The 21,536-nt window shown below is 37.6% G+C and overlaps 1 pseudogene; it reads right to left on the bottom strand.

The window, feature by feature from the left end:
• Positions 1–13,619: 13,619 nt before the first annotated feature.
• LOC100479136 lies at positions 13,620–15,383 on the bottom strand (annotated as a pseudogene).
• Between the last annotated feature and the right edge of the window lie 6,153 nt (positions 15,384–21,536).

Here is a 21,536-nt window from a genome sequence, read left to right as displayed (position 1 = left end):
AGTACTCAATAAATGTCAGTTATCATTATTGTTAATGTAGATTTGGTTGATTTACATTCCCACCAATAGTAAGAAAATTAATTTTTCAATCTGATGAAGGAAAATCATCTCCTTATTTCAATTTCCATTTTCTTAATACTAACTGAGATTGAACGTTTGTTTATAGATTTCCTTGCCACATTTATATTATTTCTATGAAATATTAATTAATATTCTTAGCACATTTTCCCACTGAGATAAAACTTGGTGATGGCACATCCCAGAGAGATGAACAGCCACATACAAGTTCTAGTCAGACCTGAATTTCCAGCTAAGAGAATCTGCATACTGACCTAAAGAAATTCCAGAGGATATCCATTTCCAGCTATATATCAGACTGACACTCCCACCAAGAAGTTGGACAAAATCTTATTTTTAAAAAATCAGCTATTTGAAGGCACTACAAAGCAATGTATACAGCCAACACTTAAAAGGGCAAACATCACAGAGGGAAGAGAAGCACATAGAAGAGAACTTCATAGAAGAGAAGCTCAACATTCTCCTAAATTTGCTCCTTGAGAAGCTTGCCAATACTTAAGCACCACAGAGCTTAGTGGCCAAGCAGAGTACTAGCTTTCAAGCTCAGAGTATTCAGCGTGTTCACGGGGATGAAAAGATAAAAACTGATGCTCAATAATCATCAAGGTAAACTCCTCAGCTTTGCATTAAACCCCAGAAAGGATATGTCTCAGGATTGAGACAAATAAAAATATGATGAACTTTACATGGACTGAAATTCTACCACCTATCATCTTAATGGTTGATTAAATCAAGGAAATCTACCCTTACATAAACAGCCTACTAACAGAAAAGTAAATTGCCTCTGGAAGGAAAATAAAATCATCCAAATGTTTATAATTTTTTATACCTAATATCTAGCACTCAACAGTTACTAGGCATCTCAGAAGACAAGACCAAATTACCAACAACTAAAAGCCAAAACAACAACAAAGTGGACAACAGAAACGGATTCACCAAATAATGGAATTATCATCTATGGCAAAGAAACAAAAAAATATCCTTCAAATAAGTAACAATAATACTGACACTAAATGTTGAAAGAAAATAATTGCCAAGCTATATTCCTATACCCTCACAAAAGTGAAGAAGTTTTGCAAGATGAAAAAGTTCTAGAGATTTGTTGCATGATAATGTGAATATATTTAAAACACTACTGAACTGCACACTTAAAAATGGCTAATGTGGTAAATTTTATATTGTGTATTTTACCACAATTTTTTTAAGTGAAGGAGAGAGGGAAAAAAGTAAAAGAAGAAAGTGACTTTTCTGGGATATAAATTATACTTCAATAAAGCTGCTTTTTAAAAACATGAAAAAGGGGGCACCTGGGTGGCTCAGTCAGTTAAGTGTCTGCTGTAGGCTCAAGCCATGATCCCAGCCCTGCATCAAGCCCCACATCTGGCTTCCTGCTTGGCAGGGAGTTTGCTTCTCCCTCTCCCTCTGCCTACTGCTCCCCTGCTTGTGCTCTCTCCCCCTCTCTCTGTCAAATGAATAAAATCTTTAAAAATTAAAAATTAAAAAAAAAAATAAAAACATGAGGAAGAAATGCACTTTAAAGCAAACAAAAGCTGAGAGAATGCATCATTAGCACATCAGCATTAAAAGGAATATTAACCGTATTTCTTTGGAACCGAGAAAAATAATCCCAGGTAGAAACACAGAAATGCAAGACAGAATGACAGCTCAGCAGGGAGTCTGCTTCTCCCTTTGCCTCTGCTCCTTCCCCTGCTCATTCTCTCTCTCTCTCTCTCTGTCAAATAAATAAATAAAATCTTAAAAAAAAAAAAAAAGAAAAAGCAACAGAAAGAAACTATAAATAATTGTAATGGCAGAAACAATAATAATATTCCAAGAGGGAGCTAAAATATACATATACATGGAGATAGAAGAAAAAAGTCAGAAGTGTATTATATGGAGTGAAAGTGTTCTAAAGTCCTGATATTATTAGGGAGTGATAAAAGTACTAAGTTTTGTAAACTCTACTAAGTCAAGAATGCATGCTGTCATGTTGATAGAAACATTATAAAATCATGCATAATCAATTCATAGAGGAGAAAATAGATTGATAAAATATTTCATCAGTTCAAAAGAGGCAAGAAAGAGAAAGAAAGAACAGAGGGACAAATAGGAAACAAATAATAAAATGATAAATTTAAAACCAAAAATACCAGCAATTTGGATGAAATTCTCCAATTGAAAAGACCATCAGACTGGATTAAAAAATAAAACTCAACTATATATTTTTTACAAGAGACACACCTTAAACATAAGGACACAGGTTAAAAACAAAATATTGGGAAATGTATACAATGCAAAAACAAAACAAAAGTTGTTAGAGTTAACTAATATCAGGAAAAAAAAGAACCAGTACTAGAGGGAGCAAATGTTTTATAAAGATAAAAGGGTCAATCCACCAGATTGACTTAACTATTATAAATGTGTGTGTGCTTCTAATAACACAGCCTCAAAAGAAGCAAAAATTGACAGAATCAAAGAAAAAATGAATGCATCACAATTAGATTTGAAGATATGAATGCATCTCTCTCAGTAAAGGAAAGAACGAGCAAGAAAAAAATCATCAGATTTGGAAGATTTTAAGAACATGATTAATGAGCCTCATTTAACTGCTATATGTAATATAATAGCATATATATTTTTTTTCAAGTGCACATAAACCATTTGCCAAAATTAACGAAGGATTGGACCATAAATCAAGTCTCAACAAATTTCAAAGCATTTAAATCATTAATCTTATGAAATAAGGCTGAAAATCTATAATTAAAAAAATACCTAGAAAGGACCTAAATGTTTCATAAAAAGCAGTTTGCCTCTAAATAACCCATTGGTCAAAGAATCACTCACAAAAAAATTTTGAACTAAATTGTAACAGAAAATAAGACATATCAAAATCTGAGAGATGCAATTAAAACTGTGCTCAGAGTGAAATTTTGAGCCCTCAACACTGATATTAGGGAAACAGGGGGTACAATTCAATGTTCAACAAATGAACATACACTTAATTTGTGCACTTTTCAGTATGTATGTTCTACTTCAACTTTTTTTAAGTTTGCTTAACAACTTTTTTTTTATTTTTTTTTATTTTATTTTTTTTTTTTAAAGATTTTATTTGTTTATTTGACAGAGATAGAGACAGCCAGCGAGAGAGGGAACACAAGCAGGGGGAGTGGGAGAGGAAGAAGCAGGCTCACAGCAGAGGAGCCTGATGTGGGGCTCGATCCCATGACGCCGGGATCACGCCCTGAGCCGAAGGCAGACGCTTAACCGCTGTGCCACCCAGGCGCCCCAACTTTTTTTTTAAAGAAAAACCATAAGGTCCAGTTTCTGGTTCTACAGGTACTCAAAGGATCTCCCCATCTGTCAATGTGCTTGATAAACCAGTCAGTCCTAGCCCTGCCTTAGCATGTATTTGAAATCCTATACATGCCCTAGTCTCCCAGGGTTGGCAGGGGGGTCCATTTTATATACAAGCTAAGATCAGATTAGCCTCTTTAGAACCACTCTGCACTAGAAAAGAATATCCAAATACTCCATGGTTCAGGCTGAACATTCCAGACACAGGCAGACACATGTCTCTGGGCCAACAGAAAAACCAGTTATTCTGCAGATATTCACCCCACCACACCCATTCTGCAAGAAATATCTGTTTAGCATATGCACTATCACACTAGCCTCAAAACAAGATTTGCCAAGTATGAAATTACATAGGCACTACCTTCAAAAAGCTTCTGACCTCTTTTCATAACATTATAAAATATAAAGTTAAAATTCATTACTTGCATGTTCAAAATTATTAAGCAGTCTTTCATTAACTATAATCTCCCATTATTGACATGACTACTATACTTTATTCATAAAACTAAATATTGTTTTGGGAAAACAATGAATTTAGTATTTTGGTTCTAGAATTTAATAACTAATGCACTGAAAGAGAATTTTCATAATTTTCGTTTAAAAAAATCNGTACTTACGAATTTTCGTTTAAAAAAATCTTCTGAGTGTGGTTGTATATTATAAAGGTATTCAAATTTATTCCTCCATGAATAGAATTAGATTATCTGTGAGCACTAATTAGAAAGACTTCATTGAAAACATTGGATTAACATATTATCAATATGATATAATTTCCAACCATACTCAATATTCAAGAGCTTTAACTTTTTTTTTTTTTTTTGCTTTCTAAACACTACTGTGGCACAGGTCCATTTATGCAGTTTTGTTGCATAAAATGCAGGAAACTACTTTTTCATTGAAATTAATAAGTTCATTTTGAATAGTCTTCCACTTGTAGAAATATTAGAAATAATACTTTTGGTAAATTTGAAGTCAATGCTCCCTTTTGAGTGTAAGCCATGTACTTCCTTGAACAAGGAGAGACAAAGAAACCTCACCCCGTCCTGCACCTATGTTCCTGTGGAAGCAGGTTGCTTCTGCAGTTAACATGACTCCTTCTGTAGTTGAGAAAATCAGGAAAAAAAAAGACATTTGTTTTTGGGAGGTTTGCAAGGCCCAAGTCAATGTCCACTGCCTTATGAGGGACTGTCAGGGGAAAATACTTCTTCCACCCACAAAACTCACAAAGGATTCCCTCTGGGAGTTTGCATAGGCTGGCAAGCAAGGAAGATGACTGATAGGAGGAGCTTGGCAGATACTTAATCCCTGATATTGATGATTGTCCAAGTGAAGATCTATGCTCTTTTTGCAATACTTATGCATCAAGCATCACCCTTTGTTAAGAGCAAATCTTTCTCCACCTTCATATATTTCCTGACCTCTCATCTCCCTTGCACATCTAAACTTTTAGAACAGGCAGTGTGCTCACTCCTACTGCTTCCTGTCTGAATTCTTTACCCATTTTTTAATGCATCCTTGGAAATTACTGATATCTTTCTTTGTGTCAAAGCTAAAGCTCTTTTTTAAAGCAATTATCTTTCAAAAAATTGCTACTTATTTCAGTGCTCCTTCGTCAAAATATATTGAATTACGGAATCAAATATCTGTCAGTTTGCAGGGAGAGCCCAAAATACAGATAAAAGCCCTAAGTGTTATTCAATGCTTTAAGAAACTACTTAAAAAAACAGTTGTAGAGTGGATAAAAAAGAAAACAAGACCCACCTATATGCTACCTACAAGAGACTCATTTCAGTCTTAAAGGCACCTGCAGATTGACAGTAAGGGGATGGAGAAATATTTATCATGCAAATGGACGTCAAAAGAAAGCCTGAGTAGCAATACTTATATTGGATAAAACAGACTTTAAAACAAAGACTGGAAAAAAGAGACAAAGGCCACTATATAATAATACAAGGGACAATCCAACGAGAAGATTAAAAACAATTGTAAATATTTATGCATCTAACATGGGAGCACCCAAACTCATAAAATAGTTAATAACAAACATAAAGGAACTAATCGATAGTAATACAATAATTGTAGAGGATTTTAACACTCTACTTACATCTTTGGACAGATCATCCAAACAGAAAACTAACAAGGAAATAGTGGCTTTGCAGGACACACTGGACTAGATGGATCTAACAGATATATTCATCAGAACATTCCATCCTAAAACAGCAAAATGCACATTCTTTTCAAGTGCATATGGAACATTCTCTAGAATAGATCACATATTAGGCCACAAATCAAGCTTCAACAAATTCAAAAAGATTACAGTCATACCTTGAATCTTTTCTGACCATAATGCTATGAAACTAGAAATTAACCACAAGAAAAAATCTGAAAAGACCACAAATATATGAAGGCTAAATAAGATGCTACTAAACAATGACTGGCTCAACCAAGAAATCAAAGGAAAAATTAAAAAATACATGAAGACAAATGAAAATTAAAATACAATGGCCCAGACTCTTTGGCATGCAGCAAAAGCAGTTCTAGGAGAGAAATTTATAATAAATACAGGCCTACCTCAAGGAGCAAGAAAAATCTCAAATAAACTATGTAACCTTACACCTAAAGGAGATAGAAAAAGAACAACAAACAAACCCAAAACCAGTAGAAGGAAGGAAATAATAAAGATTAGAGCAGAAGTAAATGATATAGAAACTAAGAAAACAATAAGATCAATGAAACCAAAAGCTGGTTCTTTGAAAAGATCAACAAAATTGATAAGCCTTTAGCCAGACTCATCAAAAACAAGCGATGACTCAAACAAAATCAGAAATGAAAGAGGAGCAATAACAACTAACACCACAGAAATACAAACAATTGTTAGAGAATATTATGAAATACTATATGCCAACAAATCAGAAGAGATAGAGGAAATAGATAAATTCCTAGAAATGTATAATCTACCAAAACTGAAGCAGAAAGAAATAGAAAATTTGAACAGACTGATTACCAGCAATGAAATTGAATCAGTAATCAAAAACCTCCCAACAAACAAAAATCCAGAACCAAACAGTTTCGTGGGTGAATTCTACCAAACATTTAAAGAAGGGTTAATAACTACTCTTCCCAAACTATTCCAAAAAACAGAAGAAAAAGGGCATCTTCCAAATTCATTCTATGAGGACAACATCACCCTAATACCAAAACCAGATAAAGACACCACAAAAAAAAGAGTACAGGCCTATATCTCTTATGAACATAGATGCAAAAATCCTCAACAAAATACTAGCAAACTGAATCCAACAGTACATCAAAAAATCATTCACCACAATCAAGTGGTATTTACTCCTGTGAAGCAAGGGTGGTTCAATATTCATAAATCAATCAACATGATACATCACATCAATGAGAGTGGATGAAAACCATATGATCATTTCAATAGAGGCAGAAAAAGCATTTGATGAAGTACAACACTCATTCATGACAAAAAAAAAAAAAACCCCCAACAAAATGGGTTTAGGGGGAACATACCTCCACATAATAAAGGCTGTATATGAAAAGCCCACAGTGAACATCATACTCAATGATGAAAAACTGAGAGTTTTTCCCCTAAGGTTAGGAACAAGACAAGGATGTCCAGTCTCACCACTTTTATTCAACATAGTACTGGAAGTCCTAGTCACAGCAATCAGACAAGAAAAGAAATAAAAGGCATCCAAATTAGTAAGGAAGAAGTAAAACTCTCACTATCTGCAGGTGACATGATACTATGTATAGAAAACCCTAAAGACTCCACCAAAAAACTACTAGAACTGATAAATGAATTCAGGATAGAAATTTTGTCACAGTATACAAAATCAATGTGCAGAAATCTGTTGCATTTTAATAATAAAGCAGCAGAAAGACAAATTAAGAAAACAGTCCCATTTAAATTGCACCAAAAGTAATCAAATACCTAGGAATAAAGCTACTGAAAGAGGTGAAAAACCTGTACCCTAAAAACTATAAAACAGTGATGAAAGAAATTGAAGGTGATACAAAGAAATGAAAAGACATCCTATGCTCATGGATAGGAATAACAAATATTGTTAAAATGCCTATAGTACTAAAAGAAATCTACAGATTTAATGCAACCCTTATCAAAGTACCAAAAGAATTTTCCACAGAACTAAAATAAACAATTCTAAAATTTATATGGAACCACAAAGACCCCGAATAACAAAAGCAATTTTGAAAAAGAAAAGCAAAGTTGGAGGTATCACAATCCCAGACATCAAGTTATACTACAAAGCTGTAGTAATCAAAACAGTATGGTACTGGAACAAAAAATAGACACATAAGTCAATGAAACAGAATAGAAAACCCAGAAATAATCCCACAATTATATGGTCAATTAATCTACAACAAAGGGAGCAAGAATATGCAATGCAAAAAAGTCTCTTCAACAAATGGTGTTGGCAGAACCGGACAGCTACATGCAAAAGAATAAAACTGCACCACTTTCTTATACCATACATAAAAATAAACTCAAAATAGATTAAAGCATAAATGTGAGACATGAAACATAAAAATCTTTGAAGAGAGCACAGGCAGTAATTTCTTTGACATCGGCCACAGTAGCATTTTTCTAGATATGTCTCCTGAGCTAAAGGAAATAAAAGCAAAACTAAACTATAGGGACTACATCAGAATAAAAAGCTTCTACACACATAAGGAAACAATCAACAAAACTAAAAGGCAGACTACAGCATGGGAAAAGATATTTGCAAATGACATATCCAATAAAGTGTTAGTATCCAAAATATAAAAAGAACTGATACAACTCAAGAACCGAAAAACAATCCAATTCAAAAATGGGCAGAATACATGAACAGGTATTTCTCCAAAGAAAACATACAGATGGCCAACAGACACAAGAAAAGATGCTCAACATCACTCCTCATCAGGGATCTGCAAATCAAAACTACAATGAACCATCACCTCGCACCTGTCAGAATGGCTAAAATTAATAACACAGGAAACATCAGATGTTGGCGGGTGTGAAGAAAAAGGAACCACCTGCACTGTTGGTGGAAATGAAAACTGGTGCAGCTACTGTGGAAATGGTATGGGGATTCTTCAAAAAGTTAGAAATAGAACTACCCTAAGACCCAGCAATTACACTACTAGGAATTTATACAAAGTATACAAAAATGCTGATTCAAAGGGGCACATGCACCCTGATGTTTATAGCAGCATTATCTATAATATCCAAATTATGGAAAGAGCCCTAGTGTACACCAAGTGATAAATGGATAAAGAAGATGTGTGTGTGTGTATGTGTGGGTGTGTGTGTAGAGGGAGAGAGAGAGAATGGAATACTACTGAGCCATTTTATGGCTCAGAATGAAATCCTGGCATTTGCAATGATGTGGATGGAGCTAAAGAGAATTATGAGTATTATGAGAGAGTATTATGCCAAGCGAAATAAGTCAGTCAGAGAAAGACAAAGGCCTATTATTTCACTCATATATGGAATTTAAGAAACAAAACAAACAAGCAAAGGAAAAGAGAGAGAGAGAGAGAAACCAAGAAACAGACTCTTAACCATAGAGAACAAACAAATGGATGGTTACCAGAGGAGAGGTGTGTGGGTAGATAGATGGAATAGGTGAGGGGATTAAGGAACATACTTGCTGTGATGAGCACTGGGTATTGTATGGAAGTGTTGAATCACTATACTGTATACCTGAAACCCATTTACACGGTATGTTAACTATCTTGGAATTTTTCTAAAACTCATAAATGACAACATTTTATTTTTTTTTCATTTATTTGTCAATGTTTCATTAAAGTATCTCTAATACCATGGTAACTCATTCTCAGCTAAAAGATATTTCAAAAAATGCTCTTTTTTTAGAAAGCTAGACAAGGAGCATGTCAAATAATAACATCTTATATTTATACAGTATCCTAGGGACACCTCCCTTTCATATACCTTTTGTGATTTAATCTTACAAATAGCCACATGAGGTGGGCAACACAAGCCTCATAACTTGCCATCTAGCACCAGAACCATCAGAATCTTGTGGTTAATACAGTGTTCTTGTACTTTCACTTTAACCCACACTCTGCCTTTTTGAGCATTCATAGCAACTCAGATATTCATAGCAACAATCCATTACCACAGATAATATCTAAGCAGTACTAAACGAACATGACATTTTCATTTTCTGCAACATCTTTAAACCAGAAAGGAAGACGGTAAATATAAATTCAGCCCAAGGACTATAAGACCTAAAGCATAGGCCCCAAAATTGTCAAGAGTCTGCTATTTATTGACGCGTATGGGTCCATATCCCTCTGCTAAGGGGAGAACTCACGGAAAAAATCACCACGGGTTTATCTGGGTATGCTGGTTTGTGACCTCATTCTAAAGTCAAAGGGGGGGGGCGCCTGGGTGGCACAGCGGTTGAGTGTCTGCCTTCGGCTCAGGGTGTGATCCCGGCGTTATGGGATCGAGCCCCACATCAGGTTCCTCCACTATGAGCCTGCTTCTTCCTCTCCCGCTCCCCCTGCTTGTGTTCCCTCTCTCGCTGGCTGTGTCTATCTCTGTCAAATAAATAAATAAAATCTTTAAACAAAAAAATAAAGTCAAAGGGGAAGAGTGCTAGCATCTTAGCGTGTGGGTATATATGAAATAAAGAGGCCATTTCTAGTCCCTCTCCACCCTCTAGCCCTTGAAGAGAGAGCTTGGACTCTGTTCCATGGTGAGGAAATCCCCACAAGATCAGCTTGCCTAGAAAAGGGCACAAAGATAATTAAGACAGCCACTACTCTCCATGATTGGAGCTGGTCTGAGAAACCTAAAACTGAGTGGTTGAGTTTTTCCACCACTGTCGAGAATATGTGATGCTCCTTATGGCTCTCCAGCCTCATTTACCCTGAAACCTTGAAGGTTGCAGAATGCATCATGCCTTCTCTCAATTCACAGGATTCGCACAAACCTCAATTTAGAAAATCTTCGTCTTTACTTGCCTCCCCTCTACTCATCTTTTTTGACACAATTTGATGATCACCTCCTCCAGAAAGCCATCTTTTACAATATGTGCCCTTCACCACCACCTTGTGTATTCCTGGAGAGTCCTGTAGTAACCTTGATACCACGGTTCTTACCACACTTTATTGTAATCAGCTTGTCTAGTTTAGCTATGGCACTCTAAATTATCAGAGGGTAGGTGTTGTCTTGTCATCTTGTATTCCCAAAACCTAGCATAGAGCCTGGCACATAATATACACAATAAAAAGGAATGCTTACCCCATCTCCCTCCCAGAACTTCTGATGCCTTCTGGTCCCTCAGGATGATAGTGTATATAAATCTCCTCTCTCAATTACTGCAGTTAGCTTTAGCTCTACTCTTGCTTATACTCATCCCAGACTTGGCTGAGGGGCTCTTAACCAACCCAGACTGGCGGGAACCCTCCCCATCAGAGACATTTTGTTCTCCAGCCAAAGGAGGGAGACACAAACAGGCCCAGTCTTCCTCCAGGTGCTCCTAACCACACAGCTATGACCAGGCACAGAACAGACTGGGTTATAGTTTGCAGGTACTTCGTAGCTCCCTCTCCACCTAGTTTGCTCTGTTAAAGCAGTCTTGTCAGACACTCGTCTGGTGCTTTGTTTTGCTTATAGTTATCCTACTTACCCTGAGCCACAGATAAGCCTGAATAGTCCTTCTACCTGTATTCGCTTTTCCCATTCTCTGCCACCAAGCTAAACATTTCTTTTACTTTCCTGCACTTCTAATCAGGTGGTCTTCCCTCTTAACCAGCTGTCCTAAAATCCAACGTGGCCTAGAATTCTAATGCCATCTCATTCCCTGCTTCTCTTAGATTGCTTTTGAACTTGGTTTATGACAGCCAGTTCTGCTTCAAGACCAAGGCCTACACTCTGGGGTTTTTTTTCACTCATGTTGCCTTTTTTACTCCAAATTCAACTTCCAGAAGCATGGTCCCCACTGCTTATACATAAGATTATATAAGCATATTATACAAGAACATAGACAACATATGACTATACATTTCTAAGATAAATATCTCCTAAATGTTCTCCTTAAAGTAAAGAAAATATGTGGGGCACCTGGGTAACTCAGTTAAGTGTCTGACTTTGGACTTCAGCTCAGGTCATGATCTCAGGGTCTTGAGATGGATGGAGCCCCATGTCAGGCTCTGCGCAAAGCATGGAGCCTGCTTAAGATTCTCTCCCTCCACCACTCCCCGCCCACCCTCTCTCTCTCTCTCTCAAAAAAAAAAAAAGTAATAAAAATTTGTATATTTGTTGATCCTAATAACAATGATAGAATAACTGCTAAGTTATTCAGAGCGGCACAATAATTAGGGCCAAAATTAAGCATCTGAAATAGCTGGGGAGTTTTCTCCACACACTTTCACGTGATCATGCTGTGGCTGTTGCATTTCATGGCATACCCATTTTTATAAGTCTTTTTACGAGTACAAAGAGGCTTAGCCACCACTGCTTTGGCCTGCCAGCTTGGACTGACTGCTGTTATTTTAACCACATTCCCCTTTAGAAAGAGCACAACCAACAGTTCCAAATTCCTGAGGGAGCCGTAACTGTTTATACTGAGAAAAGTGAATGACACATCGCTTGGAAATTTGTTATTATTGAAGCCACTATTAACTTGTTTTGTTTGTTTGTTTGTTTTTATTTGTCCAGAGTGATCTCTTAAGGCTCAAAGTGTCATACTTTCACCCCAACAGTTAAGGGTTACTTGTCCCAGGAGCAGAAGCCTATCCTGGAGAAGAACCTGGACAACTGGACACCAGGAACCAACACACCCTAAGAAAGGAAAATATCAGGGCTCAGCCAACGTTCCCGATCAGGAAAGAACATCATTTTCTTTTAAACACTAGTAATGACAATGACTAGGGCCTGCCAGATCTGGGAGTAGAACAGCCCAAGGACTTAGCAACTTAAGAACTCGAATTCTTACCTAAAGGTCACTTATGGAGGAGGAAAAAGAGCTCATTCTGTATGAAAAATCATGCTTTAGAATAGAAAGGAATCAAGTGGTTAGTTTTTGCCAACCTGCTTCTGACCACTTTTGTCTGGGATATGTGCTTATGTGAGCCATCCTAACTCTGGAGGGCTGTCCACTTCCTAGTCTGTTCACTCATTCAGGTCTACCTCAAACCCAGCTTAGATGGCTTTTCTTAGATAAGACCCTGTTCGCTTGATATTTGCCTCAGGCCAGCAATGCTTTTCTCTCCGGATTCAACTCTGCCCCACCTGATCATCTAGTAATGATCCACACCAGGGATCCTGATTCAGGTCAAGCCTTGACGACATCCAGAAAAAAAATCTTCCAAACCCATATTCCTGAAGAGGATGCTTCCTACAAGTGTCAAAAATTGTAACAACAACAACAACAACAACAACAACAACAACAACATTGTTACAGCTCTGAGATTTTACCAACTTCTGCAAGCTGACAAGTTAGTCTGCCATAGTTTTTTGGATAGTGGCAGAAGACACATGACCCTTGGGTTGGAGACAAAAGATTGTGTTACTCACGGTACAGTCAACACCTTGAACTTCATGTTTGTATTGGTTCCTCTTATCCCACAAGTTTCATAGGTTACACAGAGCAGCCTATACAAGTGCTGCTCACCCAATGGGTTTGCATCACAGCTGAGATACCCTGAGTTTGAGAAATCCCAATTTTTTCTTACAAGAGATTGGGCTACAAGAAAACCTGTCCAAAGCTGCTCAGGAGGACAATAATGAAAATAATCATATTGGACAGCAAAAAGACTGGCTCTCTGCTCCAGAGAAAGATATTATCTCTATCTTCTGTTCACTCTCAGACATCTTTGAAAAGATCATCCAGAACAAAATGCTATCACTACCTCTGCTCACAAGATGTGCAGAAACATGAAAACCCCATGGAAATTGCCTCTTAACAGTAAGTTGACAAAATTAGTGAATAAATGACACAATTTATGAACATCTCAGAGAAACTGACAAAGTAATGAGTATTCAATACAAATAGTTCATCCATTCTCTATTTCTCTAAATAAGCACACAAGCATATGTCATAAAGGTCATTTCTGTTCACCAAGAAAGATTCTCATTTTATTTTATTTATTAAATGTATGTCATTCTTTTTTTTTTTTTTCAGATTACTGGCAGTTTTAATGAGTTAGTGGGATTTCTTCCCATGATCAGTGAACACAGGCATTACAGTGCAGAGTCCAGAGGGAGGAAAGGCTGGGCGAGGGGACAGGAGGGCCTCAAGGCAAGGCCTGGTCACTTGATGACATGCAGAGCTCTTTCTAGGGGCCTGTGGTTCATTTTGGGGGCAACTGAATTCAGACACCCCCATATTTAGAGAGGTAATGTTCACATCTCATTCTCCCAGTTCTTTTGGCGGTATTCCTGAAGTGCTTTCTCTGCCACATTGTCCAAAAACTTACGATTGTTCGGAGACTTCTGGGACCATCACAGTGATGAAGTCAGAATCAAAGAGCTTCGTAACCACCTTACTGAGGCCAGAGGGAACACTGGAGTCAGAAGTCAGGGAACTCACCATAGTGACCTGGAGATAGAATGGGTCTTTACTTTGAGTGATATATATATTTTTAAAGATTTATTTATTTATTTGACAGAGATAGAGACAGCCAGTGAGAGAGGGAACACAAGCAGGGAGAGTGGGAGAGGAAGAAGCAGGCTCATAGCGGAGGAGCCTGATGTGGGGCTCGATCCCACAACGCCGGGATCACGCCCTGAGCCGAAGGCAGACGCTTAACCGCTGTGCCACCCAGGCGCCTCTACTTTGAGTGATATTAGCCAGCTGGGACACCCAGATCAATTGTTCATTCAGCTGCTTCAGCAGAGAGGATGTGTTGAACATCTTCTCCTAGGAGGACTGCAGAAGCACAGGGTACAGCTTGGTGAACTTCTCAGCAAGCTGGAGGGAACTGTTAAGCTCCTGTCACAACTGAACCTGAGAGGGGTTGCCAGCCGAACAGTCCACTGATAAGATCTCCTGGCATTTGTCACACTGGTCCTTCATCCTCAGGCATCTTGTGGAGTTGTGACGGATCTCTCCTTGCACACAGCATGGTCTTAGTTGTCTTCTGTGAATTCCATTGGGAAGTGGTAGGGGATTCTATGAAAGTTGACATCCAGGGCCTGTTGAGCCTGGTATGTCATGTCAAAGAAGGGCTAAAACATGTTGTGGAAGTTCAAGGGTTAATATGCCGGAAAACACATTCTGTTCTGGGTTATGCAGGACTTGGGATTGAAGAAAAGAGGCCTCTCCTGGAATGACTTGAAGGGTGTGTAGTGAAGGGTGTGGCTCATGGGTGAAGAGTCTGTCGTGGAAAGTCTTGTCCATAATGCTGGTTGTCTGGTTGAAACTGTCCTGCACGATGTCCAGGGCATGTGTCAGCTGCCGGTCTTCTCCATCAGGGAGTCCATGCAGCCACCATTAGTCCAGAAGTAGATGGGAGAACTGGTTCATAAATAACTTAAGCTGACAGCCAACCAGGCAGGTGTGTAGAACTTCATGCAGGTCTGTTTCAAGCAGGGCTTACACTCCTCCCGGAGGGCCACCATGGTGTCATTACACACCCCCTGGGACGCCTTCAGCTTCATTTCAGAATCCTTGGTATCACTTAGGGCATCCTCTTTCTTCTTCTTGGCTTCTTCTGAGTTGCTGAGTAGTGATTTGCGCTTCTACATTTGTTCTATTAGGGCTTGATCTGTGAGAGCATTTTTAATTTCCTTATTAATGTACTTACTCCCCTGTGTGGATACTTCCTGGAGCTCTGTGCCTGAGACTACCTTGTCTCCCAGAACCCATCCATTGTCCCAGGTCAGCAGCAGCCCCACTGGCAGCAGGAGAGTCTTCATCAGGTGTCCCTCTCCAATTATGGGATCCTAGCAGGCCTCAGTCAGTGGCAACGATCGACCATCCGCTGCTCCTGGTGATGCTGGATGGTAAGCATGGTGAGGCATGTATTTACGGCACTCTGCCACATACACAAACCCTTTGGGGCTGGCTGCAAACCTACATGACTCATGCCCAAAGATGTATGTCATTCTTTCAATAATTGACACTCATTTGAATAAATCCTGCAAAACTCAACAGGTGACACTTTTGAACTTACCAAATGCTATTAACTTCATGGACACAGTTTGCTTCAAATATCATTCCATCACTCCACACATAGGATTTTTGTACAAATTCCTTGATCTAAAAATCTTTATCCTAAAGACTAAAATGTAAATGACACCAAATTCTGAGGTTGAAATTAGTCAAAGTAAGGAGAGAATGCAGAAGAACTGTAGTTAAAGACTGTGCTTCCAACTTTATAATAGACAGTTGATTACAGACCTTGGAGAGCATTTAAACTTGGGTCTAAATCACAGAATTAGTTCCACAATTACTCCCTGTCTTTTATGGCTTCCTTCTTGTAAGTCCCTTGGAATATCTTTTTAAAGATGGGGGTTTTTCTAAATAAATTAAGTTATTCCAGTCAGAATGGCATGAGCAACATTCAAGGAATTCCAAGTATTACGATGGTTAAGCAGCATTCTGCAAACTGTATTCTGGAGAACACAAGTATCTTTCATGATGTTAATAAATATCCTGCCATCCAAAACAACAACAACAACAACAACAACAACTCCTTGGTCAAGTAAGTTTGGTAAACTATACATTAAACTGATTTCTCAACTGCAGAATTGTTCAGATCCTCTGATTGGGCTAATGTAATTCTGATTGGGCTAATGAGGTTCATTTGTCATTGAACCTACAGCAGGTGGGTCAGGGATCTAATATGAAACATTTCCCAAACTTTTTCACCATGCAAAATTTTTTAACACCAGATGTTATTAGAGATGCTAGATGCTCTCTATTAGGGGCACTAGAGTTCCATAGAACATGCTTAGGAAGATTCTGGACCACCACTCTTAGACCAACCCAAGCTAGGCATGAAACAGGAAAAGTGAAGGTATTAAGATAGTTGGAAGTTATTTTTGCAGAGGCTCTTGAATTATGTGCTAAGATATTTGAACTTTATTATGCAGGAAAAGGGGAAATATTCTGTTGACACTTTTTTTTTAATCTATTTGGTATGTTTAGATGTGGTCATTTTAGTAAGAAACATATAAAAAACTAGAAAGTCTATGCTGTAGTGGATTCCTCCACAGAAGAGGAGATCTACAGAAGAGAATTACCTCTATAAATCCTCCAATTTCAAAACTTAATAGCCTTCACTCTTCAGAAGTTATACTTTATGTCTAAGAATTCCTGTGTAGTAGTTTTAATTAATTTTACTTTTTTCTTTTTCTTTTTTTTTTTTTTTTTCTGTTCTGTGTTCATTGTTCTTCCTCTTCCCTGAATTCCAGCTCAGACTCAATCTTGCAACAGGGACCAGTTGAGACATCAGATCCATTCATGAATTGTCCCAGTCTGAATAAACTCACTCTCTAAGTTTTTATCATTGAGGCTTATTTTCCTAAGCTTGATCATAGTCAGAACTATTTTGGATACTCTAACCAAGTTTTCTTCAGGAATATTTAATAAGCACCTATGTAATGAAAGGCTTTCTAATAAGTGCCCAGAGAAATAAGAGGACGATTTAGACATATTTCCCTTAAAACTTGAGTACACTTTTGGATATTTTGCTTCAAGATCAGATTGACTTAATTTCTTTCCAACTTCGATTATTGATTTGTTCGGCTAGTCATGGCCAAATGTATAAAGAACAACTCAGCCCATCAATCAATGAATATTTATTGAGCTCCTACTACATGCCAAACATTATGTTAGGTGCCAGGGGTGCAGCAATGTGCAAGGCAGCCTGTTCCTACCCTCATAGCATTTATAAATCTAGTTGCTACTAAAGGCAATAAAATGAGTGTGAAATTTTTACTAGATATCTATTATAAATGCTTCAAAAAGTAATTATTATTAGTTATAAAAGGGGATAAAACATATGTGGCACAAGGTGAACAATTAGTTAATCTGGGAGAAGGGTATATGGATATTCATCTTACCATTCTTCTGATCTTTTCATTGAATTGAAATTTTTCAAAATAAGACATTGGAGGAAAGTTCAATAAGAATAAACTAGTCAGAAAAATTTTTTAAAAACTAGAGTCAGATTTCTTCTCTAATCTAATACTGTCTTGTTTAGTTGTAACATTTCGGTGTTCTAGGACTTCTGAGTTGATTATTTCCATATTAAGGGCCCAGAGGCAGAAGCCAAAACATTACTACATGAATAAAAGCAAAGACTTGGATTGAATTTTCCCTACCATAGAACATGCTGCTGCAAGTGAACAGTGTGGCTCTTAAGTTTGGCCAGCATTTTTGTTAAACATTTTATAAAATAGATCAGCATACCTGATCCATGTCTAAGGAGATGAGGAGAATTACAATGTCCAGGTGTGTCATTTGCTGTCCCTTATTTGGTATTTCTTAAGCCATTCTCTAAGGCAAGTATATATGCTATAATGCGTATGATAACCTATGACAAGCAATTAACCCAATGTATCCACTGTATAAATGCTAAAATATACAAAGTGGAACCTCTTCATTTTACGAGTGTCAGGGACAGAATCAACACCACCAATAGTGTGTCCAAACAAAACAGTATATGTTAAGAGAAGGTATGGGAGGATTTAAATGGCTTTTAACAATGTCTTCCCACTACTCTTAACCCCAGACCCACTGAATAGATACTATCATTATTTGCATTTTTATTTTCTCACCATTTCCAAGTTGCCTCTTGATGTTTATCTCTGATGTGTGACACGTCTAAACGTTCAGCAAGGAGTGCATATAGAAGAAAATCAAGTACATGAGAGTGAGGGCCAGTGATAAAAAGAGAAAAGGAGCATGAAGGCCTTTAATGGGGAAGTAAATATGAAATCAAAGACCTGATGTGTATTCCCAAAGAACAGAAATATAGGTTAACAGATAAGCAACATTTCTCCTCTAACCGCTCATTCAAAAAATATGTTGCATGTCTCCCATGTGCCCGACACTATGCTAGGCAGTGGAGATAAGACAATACAATATAGTATCTACCTTCGAAAAACTCAAGAGAGTCCAGCTAAGTAATCAGACTAACAAAAGAGAATCCAATGTGCATGGTGGAGATAAGAGAGGTAGTAGGTACAATGGAAATAGAGTCAGACTCAAAATTATAAACAATCACCTTGGTTAAATCACCTTGGTTAAATTACCTAACTTCCCTGAGCTTTAAGTTCCTCATCTGTAAAATGCAAATAATAATGCCTACCTTGTTCTATAACTTTAAGACTTAGGAATAAGGCATACAAGATATCGGGCACACACAAGTATTCAAAAAGTTATCATTACAAATACTTCAACTGAGGTACGTGTGTAATGATTAAGGAAAGCAAAATTTGCCCCTCCTAAAATGTTACAGCTTGGGGAATCCCAAAAGCTATGCTATCAATCAGTGTCCTAAAGGAAATTGAGATGTTGAGTAGAATTTAATGGAGGGTCTCTAACAAGGATGAGAGCAGAACTAGGGGACCCAACAAAGCATGTTGAGTCCCCAAGGACCAACAATGGAAGGGAGCCATTATCACCCCTAGACCTGAGCCCAGTGAGAGGCAGAGCCTTGGGAGAGGATCATACCCTCTACTGACACACCTGGTGTGGAGGTAACTCAAGAATCTGATGTCATCAAAGATAACTATTACTTTCGTTTGATAATCAGCTAGCTGATTACAAGTTCATTTTTCCATTCATGTTGCCTGCAAGAACAGAAGTTGCTGGCCAGTTAACACAACAATTTATACTGCTCATTGAAAAATAATGACTTAAATGTAAGTGTAAAAATATGTTCAGACAATCAAATAACCTAAACAAGCACACTGCTCCAGCTCTGGGTTTAACCCAGCAGAACACAGGGCACTGTTTTCTGGGTATTGTGCCTTTATTAATTCAGGTTAACTATTTTAGCCACTCTGCAATCTACAATTAAAATTCCCAGGCCTTTTTACTCATGAAATATTGCTGATCTATGATTCTATAGTAAATTTTTTAACCTAAATTTGACATTTTGCTTTCATCCCTGTTAAAATAGTTTTATTTCAGCACTTCATTTCAACACATTGGGATACTTATATGTTCCATGTAGCAGCATCTACAAATTTGATAAGCATATTATTCTATGTCTCTTTCTAAGTTGCTGATAAAAAGGTTGAATGCAATTAAGGATAAGAACAGAGCTTTTCCCATTCAATCATTTAAAAAATTTGGGCAACTAATATATACCAGGCTCTATATTAATTGCTGGGGAAGCAGAAATTAAGAAAGAAGTAATAGAATTTTGGTTAGTGCTAAATGGTACAAAGAAGCAAAATGCAGTAATAAACTAGCGGTTGGTCAGGGTATCACAACTTTAGATAAAGGGACTACAGAGATTCACTGAGCCCTAAATGATGCCAGTGAGACTGCCCTATGCATACCCGATGGAAAAGTGTTCCAAGAAGAGGGAAACAGGAAGTGCAAAGATTACAAAACTGAAATGAGCTTGACATCGGCAAAAAAAAAAAAGACGATTTGGCCGGAACAGAATAAGCAAGGGAAGAATAATACTTGATGTGTTTAGAGAGGTGGACAAAGATCAGATTATGTAGGGATCTGTATCTCCAATAAGGAGTTTGAATTTTATTCAAAGTACAGGGACACTTCCTTCTATCCTAGCACTGATCCCACTGATCTATTTATAAATATAGTTTTAGAACAATAACCTTACTGTACTAACAATCAGCCTAGTTAAAATCAAGAATCAAGACATCATGGAAATTATTCATGGGAACACAATGAAATATTCTCTTCCAAACAAGAATTTAATCTGCCTGAGAAACTTATTGAATACTTTACACGTTGGGATTCTGCAAAAGCAATCAGAAGAGAATTTACACAAGCTTCCTACATTATCTACAATCTACTACATCTGGGCCCGACCCTTCCTTGCCTCCTATCACCGTGGATGAATTATCCTTCTCGTGAGACCAACCTCCCATGTATGCATTCATACCTATCAACTCTCTCTTAATCAACATCACTTCCTCTCTTCTGCATCTCAACTTTTGCCTTCAAACTCATCAACATTAACTATGCAGTAATTTCTCCAATCTTAGATACAAATCTCTCTTAGCCCCTACATCCCTGTCCAGCTACCACTTCATTTCTCTTCTAGCTTTTATAGCAAAAATTCTCAAAAGAGTTGTCTATACTTACTGCTGTAATTACTCTCCTTTCACTCTCTCTCAAACCCTTTCCAATCAAATTTCCCTACACACAGCTCCTGTGGAATAGCTTCTGCCCAGGTCACTTGATTTGTCTGCCTCACTCATTGTTGGTTGTCCAGGCAATAGCCATTTCTTTTTGTCAACTGTCTTGTTCATATAACAACCATGTTCTTTAGGGGATATGGGTCTTTCTCTAGCCTGAGGGTCAGAAATCAAGATTAGTTTCTAAGCCATTCGCCACAATTGTCATTACTGGTACCTGGTTTAGAAAGGAAAGGCTGTCACATTTCTAGCCAGTGAAACTTCAGGGAGCTTTTGCTCTTATAATAAAGCGAATGTACTAGTTTAACTATTGTCCTAATGGTGAACATTAGATGGATTCCAATTTAGTCTTAATTATTAATCAGACAGTGACAAACATCTTTTTGCATGTAGGAGTTCTGTTTTCATACATTTTGTTGATAGGACAGAATTCTGGAAGTCATCTTTTCAAGAATGACTTTTCACTCCCTTCTCCATTCTATCATCCTCTCATACAATTATATGTTGCTTATCTTTCAGCCCTCAAATCAAGTTCACTCCCCACTCCCACCACCCATTCTTAATCAGGTTCTCTGGTTCTTCACCTTCTTTGAAATATATTCCTTTCCTTTTGGATACTCATCTCTCTAATAACACAATGGCAAGTATCATTAGTTGATAATATCTATCTCCCCCATAAAATCATAAGTTCCACGAGGGCAAGAACTTTCTCTGTTTTTCTCATCATATTCAGCACCTGTTGCACAGTGTAGGCACATAG

The sequence above is a fragment of the Ailuropoda melanoleuca genome, chromosome 7 (genome assembly GCF_002007445.2).
Source record: "Ailuropoda melanoleuca isolate Jingjing chromosome 7, ASM200744v2, whole genome shotgun sequence".
Lineage (NCBI taxonomy): Eukaryota > Metazoa > Chordata > Mammalia > Carnivora > Ursidae > Ailuropoda > Ailuropoda melanoleuca.
Note: the sequence above shows the minus strand (reverse complement) of the source record. Positions and strands in the feature narration are given on the sequence as shown.